Here is a 14,313-nt window from a genome sequence, read left to right as displayed (position 1 = left end):
TTCCCCCAACAAGAAAGACACCCTGGAAGCCCCTCCACCAAACACTCCAGGGCATGTCAAAATAAGCAACATATCCATCTAAAAGAATAATATAATCATGGAAGATGACACCAAGAAGATACTCTTAGTATCAAGAGTTATTTTTACGTGCCTCTGAAAAATAAGTTCAGAATAGACCTACAGTATTTTTTAAACTATACACAGAGTTAATTCAAAAGTAGTTGCTTTCTCAAATGAGGCACACACTTTTATTCGCACTCCAAGTTATCAAAAACAAAAAAAATCTGGCTGGGCTAAAGACTGCACCAATTTTTAAAACTGCCAGCATTAAGCTCCTATTATTCTGAAGGGTTTTGTGAAGTTCAATACAGAATTCCTCGTTATGACTGGCCCAGCTCAAGAGGCTGCCAGGAGAGCAGGGCTTTATAAGCATTGTTCTGTCCTCAGAAGCCACATTAATGCCAGCTTGATAAAACAGATCTTCATATCTGTGTGCCGGGCTGAACAAAAAGTTAACTAGAAATGTAAGTGCTTAAAGTCACCAAAAGGAAAGCTCTACACTGACATTTTCTACCTACTTAGCATTCATCTGTATTCATCTCACTAGACATTAACACACACCAAAGTTGCTCTCTGCTATTTAAATTGTGCTATTATGCTCTGGAGCAGATTAATAATATCCACCTTCCTTATTGTAAAATAAAATTACAGCATTGGTCCAAACATGACATGTGGAGCCTCTCTCTACTTCTGCTGGCGCATCAACCTGCTCTACTGCACACGTGGGAGAAAGCTTTGCAGAGCTGCCCTGCTGTTTCTAGAGAGGAGAAAAGGCTGAAGACTGGGGGAAAAAAAGGGGGGGTGGGTGGGGGGGGAGCAGGAGAGAAAAACAACACATATAAACCTCACACCTGGTAACCTCTCGTATCAGCTCTTCTTCACAGGATTCTGAGGGGACAATGTCTTTTCTAAGCTGACACCATCAGCACTGAGATTAGCAGGTGGGCCACGGGCCTCTTTTAAACAGTTTGGAACATCCTATTAGTTTTCACAGCACCAAGAAACTTCTGCTGACCTGGAAGCATCTGAACAAATATAAGCAGGCAATAGGAAGAAAGAAATATTTGCTCCCAAAGGGGCAGGTCTACAATCCCAGAGTGGGAGCGGAGAAAAGGTAAGATAAACTGATGCAGGCACATATAAAGGAAGGAGGAGGCATTAAGGAAAAGGAGGTCAAAGACAAGACTTCTCTATCTAAAACAAAGACTTCAAGATGTGTATTTGTAAGGAACAACCTAACGTAATTCAAATATTACTTGTAAACACAAAGAAAATCAAAAGAACTAAAGCCTTTAGAACTATTGCCTTTGCCTAAATATTTGAATAAACTTTTTAATTCCCATGACTTTAGGAATTGTAGCATTAAACTCACAGGCTCAAATACCCATAAAGGCCAGACAGCAATTTATTTTGAAGTGAAATAAACCAGGCTCCACATAAAGGGTGCAGTTAAGGAATATGGGCTCAGTGTTGCTCCATCTTCACACATTTCCGAGACAACACAAATAGGGCTCTAGATCTCTATTTGATATTTCCCAAAGCCTAAACCAACAACTCACTACTTTTCTAATAACATAATTTAGGCCAAATAAAAACTTCAGAATATGTAACCCATGGGCCACCATTTGGAATCAGGGGCTGAATTCACTTGTCTGTTGATACCTATTTCTCCTTTTTGTTTTGTAATAGCAATTGTCTTGGTCACAGAAGGGAGTCTTCAGTGAGTAAAATGCAACAAAATGTTTAAGGGCCAATGCAAAAGTGCAAGCCAAATAAGAAAAGGGCAAGTGAGTAGGTTACACCTGACCCAGAAGTGCCAGGCTAGTAGAGCTGGCACGGGGCTCAGCAGCACAGACAGGTGACTAAGGGCCAGCACAGAGGGGTCACAGAGGAGAGGAAGGCTGTGGGTGGTTTCTGCAGAAACAAAGGCAAGGAAAGGATAAAGGCCTAAAGCACTGGTGTTCTGGTATTTGGGGAAAGTCCATGAGTCATTCACAGTCACAGGCCAGAAAGGACCCAAACGGTTTAAACAAAACAAGCCAGGCACCAGTAAGTAGCACCTAGGGGAGACAAAGTGGTGTTGAGTAAACTCATACAGAAATAGGCCTTACCTTGGAAGAGATTATAGAAACTTGCTCACTCTGTAATAAGCTTTGTATATTTAAAACATTCTAGATAGCTCTGCAATAAAGGTGGGTGATCCTCACGTCACCAGAGGTACCTCCAGCAGAGCAGCAGCAACGGAGAAATAGAAAAGCTCACTTCTGAAAAGCAGCTCAGAGGAAATTCAGGACCAAGTACCATCAGTTCCAGGAATATTTTCCCCACCTTAATCTGGTGAATCTATTTTCAAATACGCTGTGATTTATTTGCTTTGAGACATACTTCTTTTATTTCTGATATGCACAAATGATGCCTAAAGGATAAAAAAGTGTTAAACATCCTTTAAAAACTGAACAGGTGAGCAATTTCCAATAACTTACTTGACAGGGCATTCATCAATGACTTTTCACTTGGGGTGTGAGAGGGTATTAAAACAAACACGGAAAAAAATGTTACTTCTGTGTAAATTTCATTTTTTTTTGATGTATAGGAATAGATCCTTGATAAGAGATTAAAATTCAAATCAAGAAAATATGGACTGATTATTTTAATGTAAATGCTTAAATTTTAGACTTTGATTTCTCATTGAAAAAAAGATGGAAAATTTAAATTGAGACATTTATATTCCTGGAATGTCAGCTGGCTAAATTCTCATAATTTTACATGTAATCTCTTAACTTTATTTATATTTTCAAGAAAAAAATACATTTTAAACTTCCCTTCCAAATTCCACTGATATATTTATATCTATTTCCATATTGAAATGTTCAAAGACATAATTCTCCCAAAACCTCCCTACAGTCTGGGAATTTTCTTTCTCCATGGCAGAAATATATATTATATGACAGTATGCTATAAGGATGGTATGTTCTAAAAACACACTGAAAGTCAAATATATAAAAGTCATCTATAAGGTCCACCTATTACCACCTTTCCAATTCAGGAAACATTGTCATTCCACTGCCGGAAATCTTATACTTTAATATGCTGATCTTCACACCATCAGAGATGTGGAGGGTTGAGGTTTTATACTCAAAGGTTAAGAAACCAAGGACACAGGTAACTGAGTCAAAAATCAGACAATGGAAACTTCAAAATTCCAGCCTAGTATTTTCCTCCTGGCTCTGCTAAATGAAGAATTTCAACTGAAGTGACAAAACCTACTCAAGCAAGACAACTTAGTAGCTAAACTGGCAGCACCGTGCTCACAAGACCACCTTACAAGTATAATATTTGTTTACAAAATCAGAATGGATTTTAAAACAAACTGTGAGGAGACAAGGGAGCTTAGAGTCTGTCCTGGTTGAAAGCTGAAGGCCCGCACCGCTAACACGCCGGCACACAGAACAGAGCTGAGTGACTTCTCCCTGCTCTCACCAACACAAGACAACTCCAAGTCTCAAAGTCCCGTTTCCCAAATAGAACTTTAATAGTCTTTATTCCAGAGGGCAAGATGGCAAAAAACTGTATGGAAATTTCTGTAGATGTGAATTTCTCCAGTGAAAGAAGGCCCACAGCTTTCTTCAGATTCTCAGAGAGTTTCAAAACTCCTCAATCTTGACAAGAAGTTTCAGTTTTACAGTGACTCCATAATAAGGAAACACAGGAAAGCTGAGAATTCTAAAGCAACCATTGCCCATATTCTCCTAAAGAGATAAGTCAAACGGAGTACTGAGCTTGGATTGTAGTGAATCTGACAACTAAAAGCAAAACAAAATAAAATGAAAATCCATCCTGAAAGAACAGTTAATCAGTCTGATATATATGAAAATAAGGATTTTTGTGCTATTCCATTAACAGTCTTTAAAGCTGCTGAAATAATCTCCAGTAATCAACAGCCCACAACAACAAAAATTCTGGGGAAAAAGAAACACTAGTCATGTAAAATATAAATTTCCTTTTTATAAGACAGATTCCTTAATTCAAGGAAAAAGGCTGGTATAAATTACCACTATTAGAGAAAGAAAAAACATACAGATACCTCAACCTAATAGTCTGAAACTTAACTGATGCTAAAACAAAACCTTCATGATTTAAAAAAAAAAAAATCTAACATTTTACTATAACTGTCTCAGGATAAATAAATCTATTGAGAAAAAGCATTCGGTTTTTTTCAAATAATTTCTAAAAGCAGGAAAGAGGGTCTTGACTGCCAAACCTTATTTGCTACTCATTTTCAGTCAGAAACTGATATAATGAAATCAGTAATAAAAACAAATACTAGGAAAGTGCAAGTTTATTAAAAAGAAAAAAAAAACACAATTACTTGCAATTAATAAGGCAACCTCCAAATTGGTTCGATTTCAACCCCACACCACCTATTCCTATGACCGTCTCCGTTATTTTACTTATCCCACTCCTTGCCAAAGCACCTATCTTCTTCTGCATAAAGGCTGCTTACAAGGAAAACCCTTATCTGTCATCACACAAAACTAATGAGCAACCCTGTAAAGGGAAATACACAGCTACGAATATTAATAAAATTGATGTATTCAAAATCTAACCCAAAGCGCTGAGAAAATAAATAATATCTTTACCCAGAAACAAGTATTTTTACGTAGACTAATCTCCGGAAACTTAGCATTTGTATTAGCCGGTATACATGAGATGCACCTAGTGCAGTGTTACAGAGTCGCCGCCTTCTGTTTTGTTTTATACAGTGGATTACAAACAAGGCTGCTGATATAGAAAGTCATCTTTCTTTAGGGAAAAAAAAAAATTCCTGTGACCTTACTAAAATTAAAGTCATGATACACATGATGCATGCTAAAAGCCAAATCTGTTCATTTCTTGTTAGTGAAAATTTTCTCAAATATACCATAAAACCCTGTGAGATTTTACTCTACACAAATTCCTATTTTTAGTTCAGACTTCAAGTTACCAGTTCTACTTAAACCATAAAAAATGCATATCTTTTAATACAAAAAAGCCTTAAAACAAATTACTGCCTTTAAGCTTAAGTGCCTTCTGTTGATACTTAGCACTTGAAATCAAAGAAAAATCAACAAGCGTTGCAAACCAACCAGTATCTAGAATCAAATAAACAGATGATAAATGTTCTTTCCAAATTAGTAACAAAACAATGGGTTTGGCATCCGAGTACACAACATGTGGGTTCTGGAAGTAAGGAGAACCAGTGAAGACTTCCACATCTGTAAAAGGAAACTGGCCAGAGCAGGTAAACATTCTATGCATCTAATGTCCTCCAGAGAGTTAATTCAAGAGTTGGGTGTGGCATCACCACTGCACAAAGCCTTGGATTTCCAACACTTCTATAACACAAAGCAGCAAAGCTAGCAGCTAAATATTAACGATTGAGACAGCCTCTAAGCAGGACAAGCAGCATACTCTGTGGGACCCAGAGCAAAACGAAAGTACTGGTCCCCTTGTTCAAAATCAAGAATTTCAAGGGGCAGGCTTGGCCCCTTTCAGTCCGTTTCACGGGCCCATTCAGCAGCCCTGCCTCCAACCAACTACTAACGCTAAAGAAAACAACATCATCGTCATCACCGTTTTTGATGTGGTAGCGTACTATGATCATTGGCCTGTTCAGCTGATTTTCCAAAGAACCAGAAACCGCTAGGGTAGGTTTTCCACAGGGTGGCACGTCATCCAGGCCCTACACCATCAAAAAAACTAACCTGGCCAGGCTAAATACTGTGTATCTCCAACCTTCCTTACTTCCAAGTAAACATGATCAGCGAGAAAGGTGACAATAAGAATGTGATAATATGGTAGATTTAGTAAGATTTCAAGTAAGAGAAAAAGAACTGACCCTACCAGACAGCCCAAACCATCAAAGAGGTGAGGGAAAAGTCAGTCTTGGTAAGATGCTGCTTCAGAGTATTTTAGGCCTTCCGGGACAAAGAACATGAAAGAGTATTTTGCCACTGTAGTGCTCTTGCACCATGCTGAGGCCTAAAGGGCATCACACTTTTTAGAAAGATTTCTCTCCCATCAAATAAAGAGGAAAAGGTTGACCCTAGCCTAGAAGCTGGGGTATTCTGGATGGCTCTGTTGTGTCCTTAAAGAGAACTGTGCACCTTCCTTCTAGAAGAGAAAAAGACGTTTGAGGTAAAGCAGTATTTTGTAACAATCACATTAACATGAAAAGCACAAAAAGCTAGAAAGGCTGAAAGGGGACAACAAGCATCCAGCCAGGAACATCTGTCTATACACAAAGAACCAGAAGCTAGATTAAGAAATGAGAAAGCAGAAATGCCACTTAAGAGCATTGTTCTCCAGTTAACCGGCTGGGAGCTGGGTCTTACCTAAAAGCGCCCAACCAGACAGAATTATCTTGCTTCTCTGGTGAAGAAGCATTAACCAGAACCAACCAACCAAAAAACCAAAACCAAAAAAGGAACTCTAACTACTAACACACTCTGAGCCTAGAACAGGAAAACTAGGTTCAGTAGGAAATAATAGGCCTGATGGACATTGACCAGTTTGGGGTACCTGGTCGATTCTAGGAGAATATCCTAAAACTAGAATTCTCTTGAACCATGGAGAAAGAGTGTGTGAAGCTTAAACAGATGACCCGATATAATTTCTAAGAGTAAACAAGATACAGAGAAGGAAATACCTAAAAAACGGAGAGAAAGGACACCTTAAACGCCTACGACTCGTCTTTGAAGAGAAAAAAAACCTTATTCCCCTAAAGGTGGCAGCACAAAGTTACCCAAAAGGGCATTAAGAGGCCAGTTTTGAGCACACAGACACAAAAATGTTCTCTCAAGAAGGAAAAGAGAAGTAGAGGAAGCATAGAAAATCAAATGTTATGTGTTCCTTCAAAATCTGATTTTCCAGAACCCTCTTGCCCCCTCATAGCTCTACCTCCATTTCCAAGAGAACTTTCTCTAAGTATGTACATCCCCCGCCCCCTAAAAAGTGTTACATCAACATTCCTACAAACCTATTACAAGGAACAGCTCAAAAACAGACGCAGTAACCTTGCAGTTCCTCCAGCAAGTCCGTCTCGCATTTCTAGAGCCAAAGGTCCAGATGAGAAAGTAGATCCAGGAAACCTTTTCCGCCCGCTCACCAAAATGGAGACTCCAGATCAGCTTCCGCAAAAAAGAGCGACCTTAGCACAAATGAAAAATTCAGACGACTCTGGGGGAAACGATTCTGGACAATGTTGTCTTCAAGGGCAACTGAACAGTATTTCAAACAAACCGATTTTACTTAAGGGGATGGGGAAATTACACCCCAACTGGTATTAGCAGCGTTCCTAAATGGATTTATTTGCCGTTAAGTTCGGGACTAAGGTACATTTTTATGAAGATAGAATTATTATGGGTAGGTCCACCGAAATATTAAGTTTTTAAAAGCTCTTTGTCCTTGCCGGACATATTTCGTTTGGCATTGTTAAACGCCATCCTTTGGGAAGGAAAAAAGGAGAGTAGAGAGCCGATAAGAAACCCTTGTCTCTGCACATTTTTATAAAACGGAGAGAAGAGATAAAAATTTTTATCGTAAAGACGATCTTTTAAAACGCACACTATTAAAATGATCAACTGGACAACTACGAGTCCGTGCTTGTAGGTCACATCTAGAGGCAGGATTCTGCGCTCCAGCCCTCTAGGATAACAAGTCGGCTTTTAAGGAAACGCCGTGGAAGGCTGTTTGCTGGTCATTGTCACGACCACTGGAGGAGCACCTGCTGGTGAACCGAGGCAGGTCCGCCCGAGACTCTACCGGTCTCACCAGGGCATGCTCACACGTCCGTGCCCCGGGGCGCAGCTGGCAGAGCAAGAGGCAGCTGCCGCCGCCGCGAGCCAAAGCCGGGAGCTTGCCTCACCCGGCCGCCAGACCCGACCCGCGGTTCCCGCCCAGTGCACCGCTCGCGCGCAAACCCGGGTGCGACCTCGAGCTGCGACCTCCCGCGACTGCACCCGACCTCACCTGACGCGGCGCCAGGGAGGAGAGCGGCCCGAGGAGCCTCTCCGCTCTGCCCCGGGCGCCCACGGTCCCAAACCTCCGCACACTGCGCGACCGCGGCAAGTCTCGAGACGCCCCGAGAGCGCCGGGGGCCACGCGCGCTGGGGCGCCGGACCACGGGGCACACGACCTGATACCACCCGGCTGGGGTAGCCAATGCACGCCACCTCCCACAAGGCGGAGGTGCCAGTGCACCACAGGAATCCTGCCCTTTTTCTAGAAAAGCCCCCTCCCCCACTTTCCCTCCAATACACTCACCTGCGTCTCGGCGCAGTGCTTCTCGCGCTACACGCGGCCGTACCCGGGCACGTCCACGCCCGTGCACGCTGCCGGGCGCGACTGGTCCCGCTAGGCTCCCGCCGCCCCCAACCAGCCCGTGCCCACACGAGGGGCGGTGCCACCTCCCGAGGCGCCCAATTCCCTCGACTCCCGCCGCCAGGGGCCGAGCTCTAGGAACTTCCCGTGCACCACCTCCGCCGCCCCCAACAGCGTTCCCGCCCTGAGCCCGGACGAGGGCTCCCGCCGAGGCGAGGCCGGACTCCGCAGCCCAGCGCCGCGGCGGCGCGCACCGCCCTCCGAAAGCGACTCAAGGCCCGGCGAGGCGTGCCCGCCCCCACCCCACGCCCCCTTGCACTTGCCTGCTGCGACTCGGAGCTGCAGCTACTACTGCTCGCGCCGCCGGCCGTCACACAGCCGCGGAGGATTCGCTCCGGGCGGGCTCCGCGGAGAGGCGGTGGTGGCGGCGGCGTCCCCAGTTCTGACGGTGGCGGGAAGGCGGACTGGAACCCGGCGGAACCCACGCCCCACCCGCGCGCGCCGGTGACCGGCCTCCTCAACCGGCCGGCAGCTGCCTCAGTGACGCCCGGGCGCCGCGGTCCCGCCGTTTGTAGCGGGGCGGGGAGGAGGGGCTTGCTTGGAAGAGCGCCAGGAGGCGGGGCCGGCGGCGAGTTCGCGGCGCCGCGGCTGCTGCCGCCGGCGCGTGCCCTGCCCGGCCGCCCCGAGGGTCGGTGCCTGGGAGCAGACGTCTGACTGCAGCCGCTCCCGTCCTTCTCGCCCGGCTTCCGATTCCGAGCAGGCCCCCTGACCAGGTTCCCCGGGCAGCGCGGAAAGCGTCGCGCACCCAGAAGCGTCAAATACCAGGTGCAAGTTTGCAAACCCCGAGGCTCCGGACGCTAACCGGCAACCAGAGAGATTTGCGCGAGGGGTACTTTGATATATTATGTGTATCAAGTATATATATATATATATATATACATACACTCACATCTTGCAAGCAAAGCTAAAGGGCTTTTTCCTACTTCACAGCGGAAGGGTCCGGTCCCTTCGCGAAAAACTACAGGCTTGCCGGCGCTGCCCTTCTCTGCCTTTCTAGATGGAATCTGATGTTCAAATAAGCCCCGAGTACCTGTGCGGGGTGCTATTCTCTGCTTCAAACGCAAAAGTAGGAAATCCTGCACTCGACTGTATAAGCGCCTGCCTCTCGCCGCATCCTTCCAACGCCACCCACCGAAGCCCTGAAATGGCCAACTCTTCACCGAGGGGGCGTCCCATCGCTGTATTTCCTTGGCCCGCCCCCACGCCCTGCTCAATCTCTTTCCTCAGGAAAAACCTGTGCCCGTCCTCAAACCCAAGGCTGGGAGTCAAAACCGACTCCAAGCCACGCGGCGGAAGCACGTTTTTACACCTGCTCAGCCGTTTAATTACGAGAGCACCTGTCGTGTTGTTTTTTTTTTCCTTTGCAAAAGCTTCCGTTTTAACCCTTCCCCCTAAAAAACTACATTTAAAAATATCACCTGTCAAACCTACCTGTAGTCGCAAGAGGTAAGAGAAAGGAACTGAGCAGTGGGCAGCTGAGTCGCCGCAAGAACGTGACCGAGGTTACAGCTTCAAGGGCATGATGCGGGTTTGATGCAGCAAGGTCCGCTAAGGGCGGCCAGCGCTCCCCGCCCCCACGCGACGGGCGGGGCTGGGGGAAAAGAGGGGAAAGACTCATCTAACCCAGGACCAGGGTAGGGGAGACAAAATTGCCCTCTTGCGTGAAGTTAAATCAGACACACTAAAGCAGGGGGCTCAGCCATGATCGAAATGGAGAAGTCCATCCCTCAACTTGGGGGACCCGGACGAGGGACACCAGAAAGAGCTAATTGATTCTGTATCAGCATTTCTGTTGTCACTCCAGTTACGATTTGCAATTAAATGACCTTAATTGACTTTGTACGGGTTCCTGGGAAAATGGCTCAAAGCGCCTGCGTCTCTCTGACCTCCCTCTAAACAGTCAATTATAATATTCCATCCCAGGCAGGCGGGATTGCTAAGAATGCCTGTTTCGAAACGTCAGGCAAAAATGGGCCTACCAAATTTGCCAATCCAAGCCTAAAACTCTTAGAATGTCTTACGACGCCCTACTTCCTGAAACTGACTTCTTGAAGTTATGGGAGTCCTCTTTCTCAACAGAGTTCCCCAAGTCTTCCAAAGCGCTTCTACTTGGCTAACACTGCATTTTCGTGGAGAACTCCAGAATAGGTTAAGCTTTATAAAGTAGGCTTGCCAATCACTTGGTTAAAAGAGGGAAGGGGAACCCAGGAGTACCTGGTGTAAGACACACTAAGCAATAACTAAGAGAAATAGTTACTTTTTAATCCCCCAAAAGGTGATATTTAAACACTCGGCATTTTGTCTCTCTTTTTTCAGACTTATTTGTTCAGATTCTAATACATCTTTCAGATGTCCCATTTAAGAAACCATTTTACCAAGGAAATTTTATGGGCCCCAGACTTCCTATCCTTCCATCCCCCAAACACTCACACCTTTTCCCCTAACTTTTAGGAACTGATTTCCTGTTTGGGAAATAATTTCTTAGGTTATTAATGTCCACTCTTTACCCTCCCCCCACCATGTTAAGACTACATTTTATAGATTGCACTGTAGGCCTAAGAAATAAATCACCTCGACTTCCCTCGCACTCTCAACATCCAGAGGATGGGTATAATAAATGTAGGAAAAGCCTGAAGGTTTAGAATCTTAACCAACAGGAGTGTTTGTACATGAGTAGGAGAGGGAAAAGAACCTGTTCGCGGAGAAAGTACAGGAACATCCATCCTGGCCCAGCCGTATTAAGAGTAAATTCTAAATGGTTGACTATTTCTCTCACTCGGGCCACAATAAAGCCAGATCTGCAGTTGGTAATTATGAGAGAAAACACCCAGCGACATCAGTTTCGCTAACCTATGCTCGAAAATGGAAAACGGGAAATGTATCCAACCTCCAATTTCCCACAGTTGTATAGCTCTCATATTAATTCTTTACAAACGTGAAATAGGTGGGTATGTGGCAACGTGCTGGGCATAAATTAAGCAACAATGGCCACACGAAGTCCTGTTCGCCGCTGAGATCCCGTGGTAGGCACTGCCACCTTGCAATCCCCAACCCCCACTGCCCCAGAGATGGCAGAGTCAAGTCCAGAGGAGGCCGGCCGAGCGTTGGCTTTTCGAACCAGGTGGGTGGGTGGGGAGGAGAGCAAAGAGAAATTAACCCCAGCCGGCTTTGTATGTTTCCCCCATGCTCTCCCTCTCAAGCACCACACAGGCGCTCTCACGCACACATACTCACCCACATCCCCTCGTGCCAATAATTTAAACTTCTCTTAGGCAAAGCCAGCGCCACCACCACTCCCTCCACCCTCCTCGCCCCAAGATCACCCTTCCAGCGCGAACATCCTCCCCCTTTCCCACCTCTACCCTGGGTTCTCTTTTTCGCAGCAGAAAGCCAGCTGGTTTCTCCTAAACCCTGACAAATCACAAAAGTTAAAATGAAGCAAGAGTCTGCCCAGCGTCTCATCCCCAACCATCTTTCTTCAGGCGTCAGTTTAACAATAGCTATTCGAGAAAACGGGGGCTGGGGGGGTGCAGCAAGGAAGGGGGTGAGTGAGGGCTCTGTAGCCTAGTTGGCTACTGAGGTGGCTGTGGAGCCTTGTCGGCTGCTAAGGGGTTCCCCCTCGCCCAGAAGGCGAAGTCAGCAGCGTAGGACCAAGGACAGGGCTTGGAATCCACTTCCCAGCGCCCAGCACAGTTCGGCTTCCATGCAGCCGCCCCTCCACAGACACAGCTCTAAGGATCTTATTTACGCTTTTCTGAACAAAGGGAATCTCATATCCGGTACAGGCTTAAGAATTCGGCCCTAAATTGGCTATCTTCTTTTAAAACAGAAGCACGATAATTGGCGACCGTGATTTAGAGTCCGTATACCTCGCAATGATGAGTTTTGACAGCTTCTACCCACCCCAGCCCAGCCCCAGCCCCAGCCCTCGGGCGGCATGTACTTTTTTTCAGTCAACTACAACTCGCTGCCTGGTGCAGCATCTAAATTCCATCTGGCAATCCTATCTCCCCAGCACATGTTATCTGGTTAATGCAATTAAGTATGGGGTTTTCGCTGGTCTAATCTCCAAGTCCAGGCTTCTGATTCCCCTTAATGGTTCTAAAGCCTCTACGGTCCTTCGGTTGCTTCGAGAAAGTAGAGGCATGCATCCTCCCTTAAACCCAAGTTATCCCTCTCTTCCCACGAAATGAACTTCCAACCTCAATCCCAGTTCACTGATCATCTAGACTCCCACTGTACCCCTGTTATACACTGGCCACATTTACCACTTAAGTTTTTGCCCCTGACATTTGCGAATATTCAATACGTCAAGCATGCGTCCACTGTCTTTTAGTCTAGCTCTCTAGAATTAAAAAGCAGAGCAGTAGCTTTGAAATGAGACAAACATGTGCAATTAACTTCTTATTCTGTATTCCGCTCACTTACAGGTTTTCTGGGTTTGCCAGCGCATCGCTGCAACTAATGATTAAAGAAACCAAACCGAAACTTACCTTTCTCCCTTAAGGTTTTTGTGTATGTGTGTTTTTAAAGTAACGGTGCAGTTCTCCCAATAAGGATGAGCAAGAAGCTGCTGGATAGTTCTCTTAAGACAGCACGAAACCTAAACTGTGCTCGGCTTAAAAGAAGCAAATAAAAAGAAATGCTTTCGACCCCAAAGTCCAACGCTAAAAGAAATGGCGAAAAAAAAATATGAAAGGGGAGGGGAAACTTAAAAAAGAGAGTTTAAAAAGACGGAGAGACTACCCTCCTATTGCCTTTCAACTAAACAAAAAGGGGCAAGAAAAACAAACGAAGGAACAAAGAAAGAGACGAAAGAACGTTTTTTCAAAAAGACGATGTCTTTCTCCTTGTTGCTTTTTAGTAGGTCGCTACAGGAGTAAGCTGCTGCATCTCTAACTGAGAACAGAAATAAGGGGGGAGGACGTCTTAAAAGGGAGGTGGACTGGACCACAGATTTATAGCACGGTATCACCAACCCCTTCTCTGCCTCCGCACTGCCGTGTGTGCAGCTGCTCTGCCAGGCTCCTATCCCAAGCAGCACGCGCGGAAGTATACGCTAGGTCGCTTCACAACGCAACTTGCTCATCTCCCTAGGATCCTGATTGGCCTAGACGGTTCTATTGAGTCCGCCCAAGCGAGGCCGCGCGATATGATTGGCTAGGTGCTTGTGTCACTCTCGAGAGCTCAATGGAGTCCCGTTTCAAGGTAAGTTGTGCGGAGAGGTACACACTTAACACTGGCGGCGAAGGGAAATGCAAGAAGCAAAAAGAGATGGGGAGAGAGCAACGTGGGAGGGTTGGAACTGTACTATCAGAGTTTGCGATATGGCACGACCTCCTTTCTTCTTAAATCTTTCTGCTTCGGAAAGACTCATTTCCTTTGCCATCACTGCCGCATCTGTGGCACGTTTCTTTATAACATTAAAACTCTGTCCGGTATGTATGAGTCATTGAGAGCTCCCTGTCTTTGATCTGAGTGAAAGGAATGAATGTACATCCATTACTTGCACGCATGCCTTTTTCGATTTGTGTTCCAGTATGCTATATTAGATAGTAGGCAATTTTATGTGTTTCTCTATTTGAATATATGCATAGTGCTGCTGTTTGTCTGGGTTTTTAGGAAAAGAATGAAGTCAGAAATGCTTTCAAATAAAGCTGCACGGTTTGAATTACCTATCACTTCATGTTACAATAGAAAAGTGCAGGATAAACATCCTGTCCAGGGAAAGAGGTACTGAGTTGAGCTAAGGTCCTTCACTTTGAGGTGTATGATGACTCTCAAAAAGAGCAGCTGTATATAAAATTAGAACAAGCCACTCCTCTGCATTTG

The 14,313-nt window shown here is 45.3% G+C and overlaps 1 protein-coding gene across 6 annotated transcripts in view; it reads right to left on the bottom strand.

Annotated features, from left to right (window-relative positions):
- The window catches only part of ELAVL2 (ELAV like RNA binding protein 2), a 141,490-nt gene extending 127,965 nt beyond the window's left edge, over positions 1–13,525 (bottom strand). For 4 of the 6 annotated variants that reach the window (XM_061425131.1, XM_061425132.1, XM_061425133.1 and 1 more), the window contains exon 1: positions 12,975–13,524. The gene's annotated coding sequence lies outside the window, so the exon portion shown is untranslated. Of the gene's footprint in view, positions 1–8,364; positions 8,642–12,974 lie in introns of those variants that run through there. The other 2 variants (XM_061425130.1, XM_061425135.1) reach the window with 2 other exon arrangements.
- Between the last annotated feature and the right edge of the window lie 788 nt (positions 13,526–14,313).

The sequence above is a fragment of the Bos javanicus genome, chromosome 8 (assembly GCF_032452875.1).
Source record: "Bos javanicus breed banteng chromosome 8, ARS-OSU_banteng_1.0, whole genome shotgun sequence".
Taxonomy (NCBI): Eukaryota; Metazoa; Chordata; class Mammalia; order Artiodactyla; family Bovidae; genus Bos; species Bos javanicus.
Note: the sequence above shows the minus strand (reverse complement) of the source record. Positions and strands in the feature narration are given on the sequence as shown.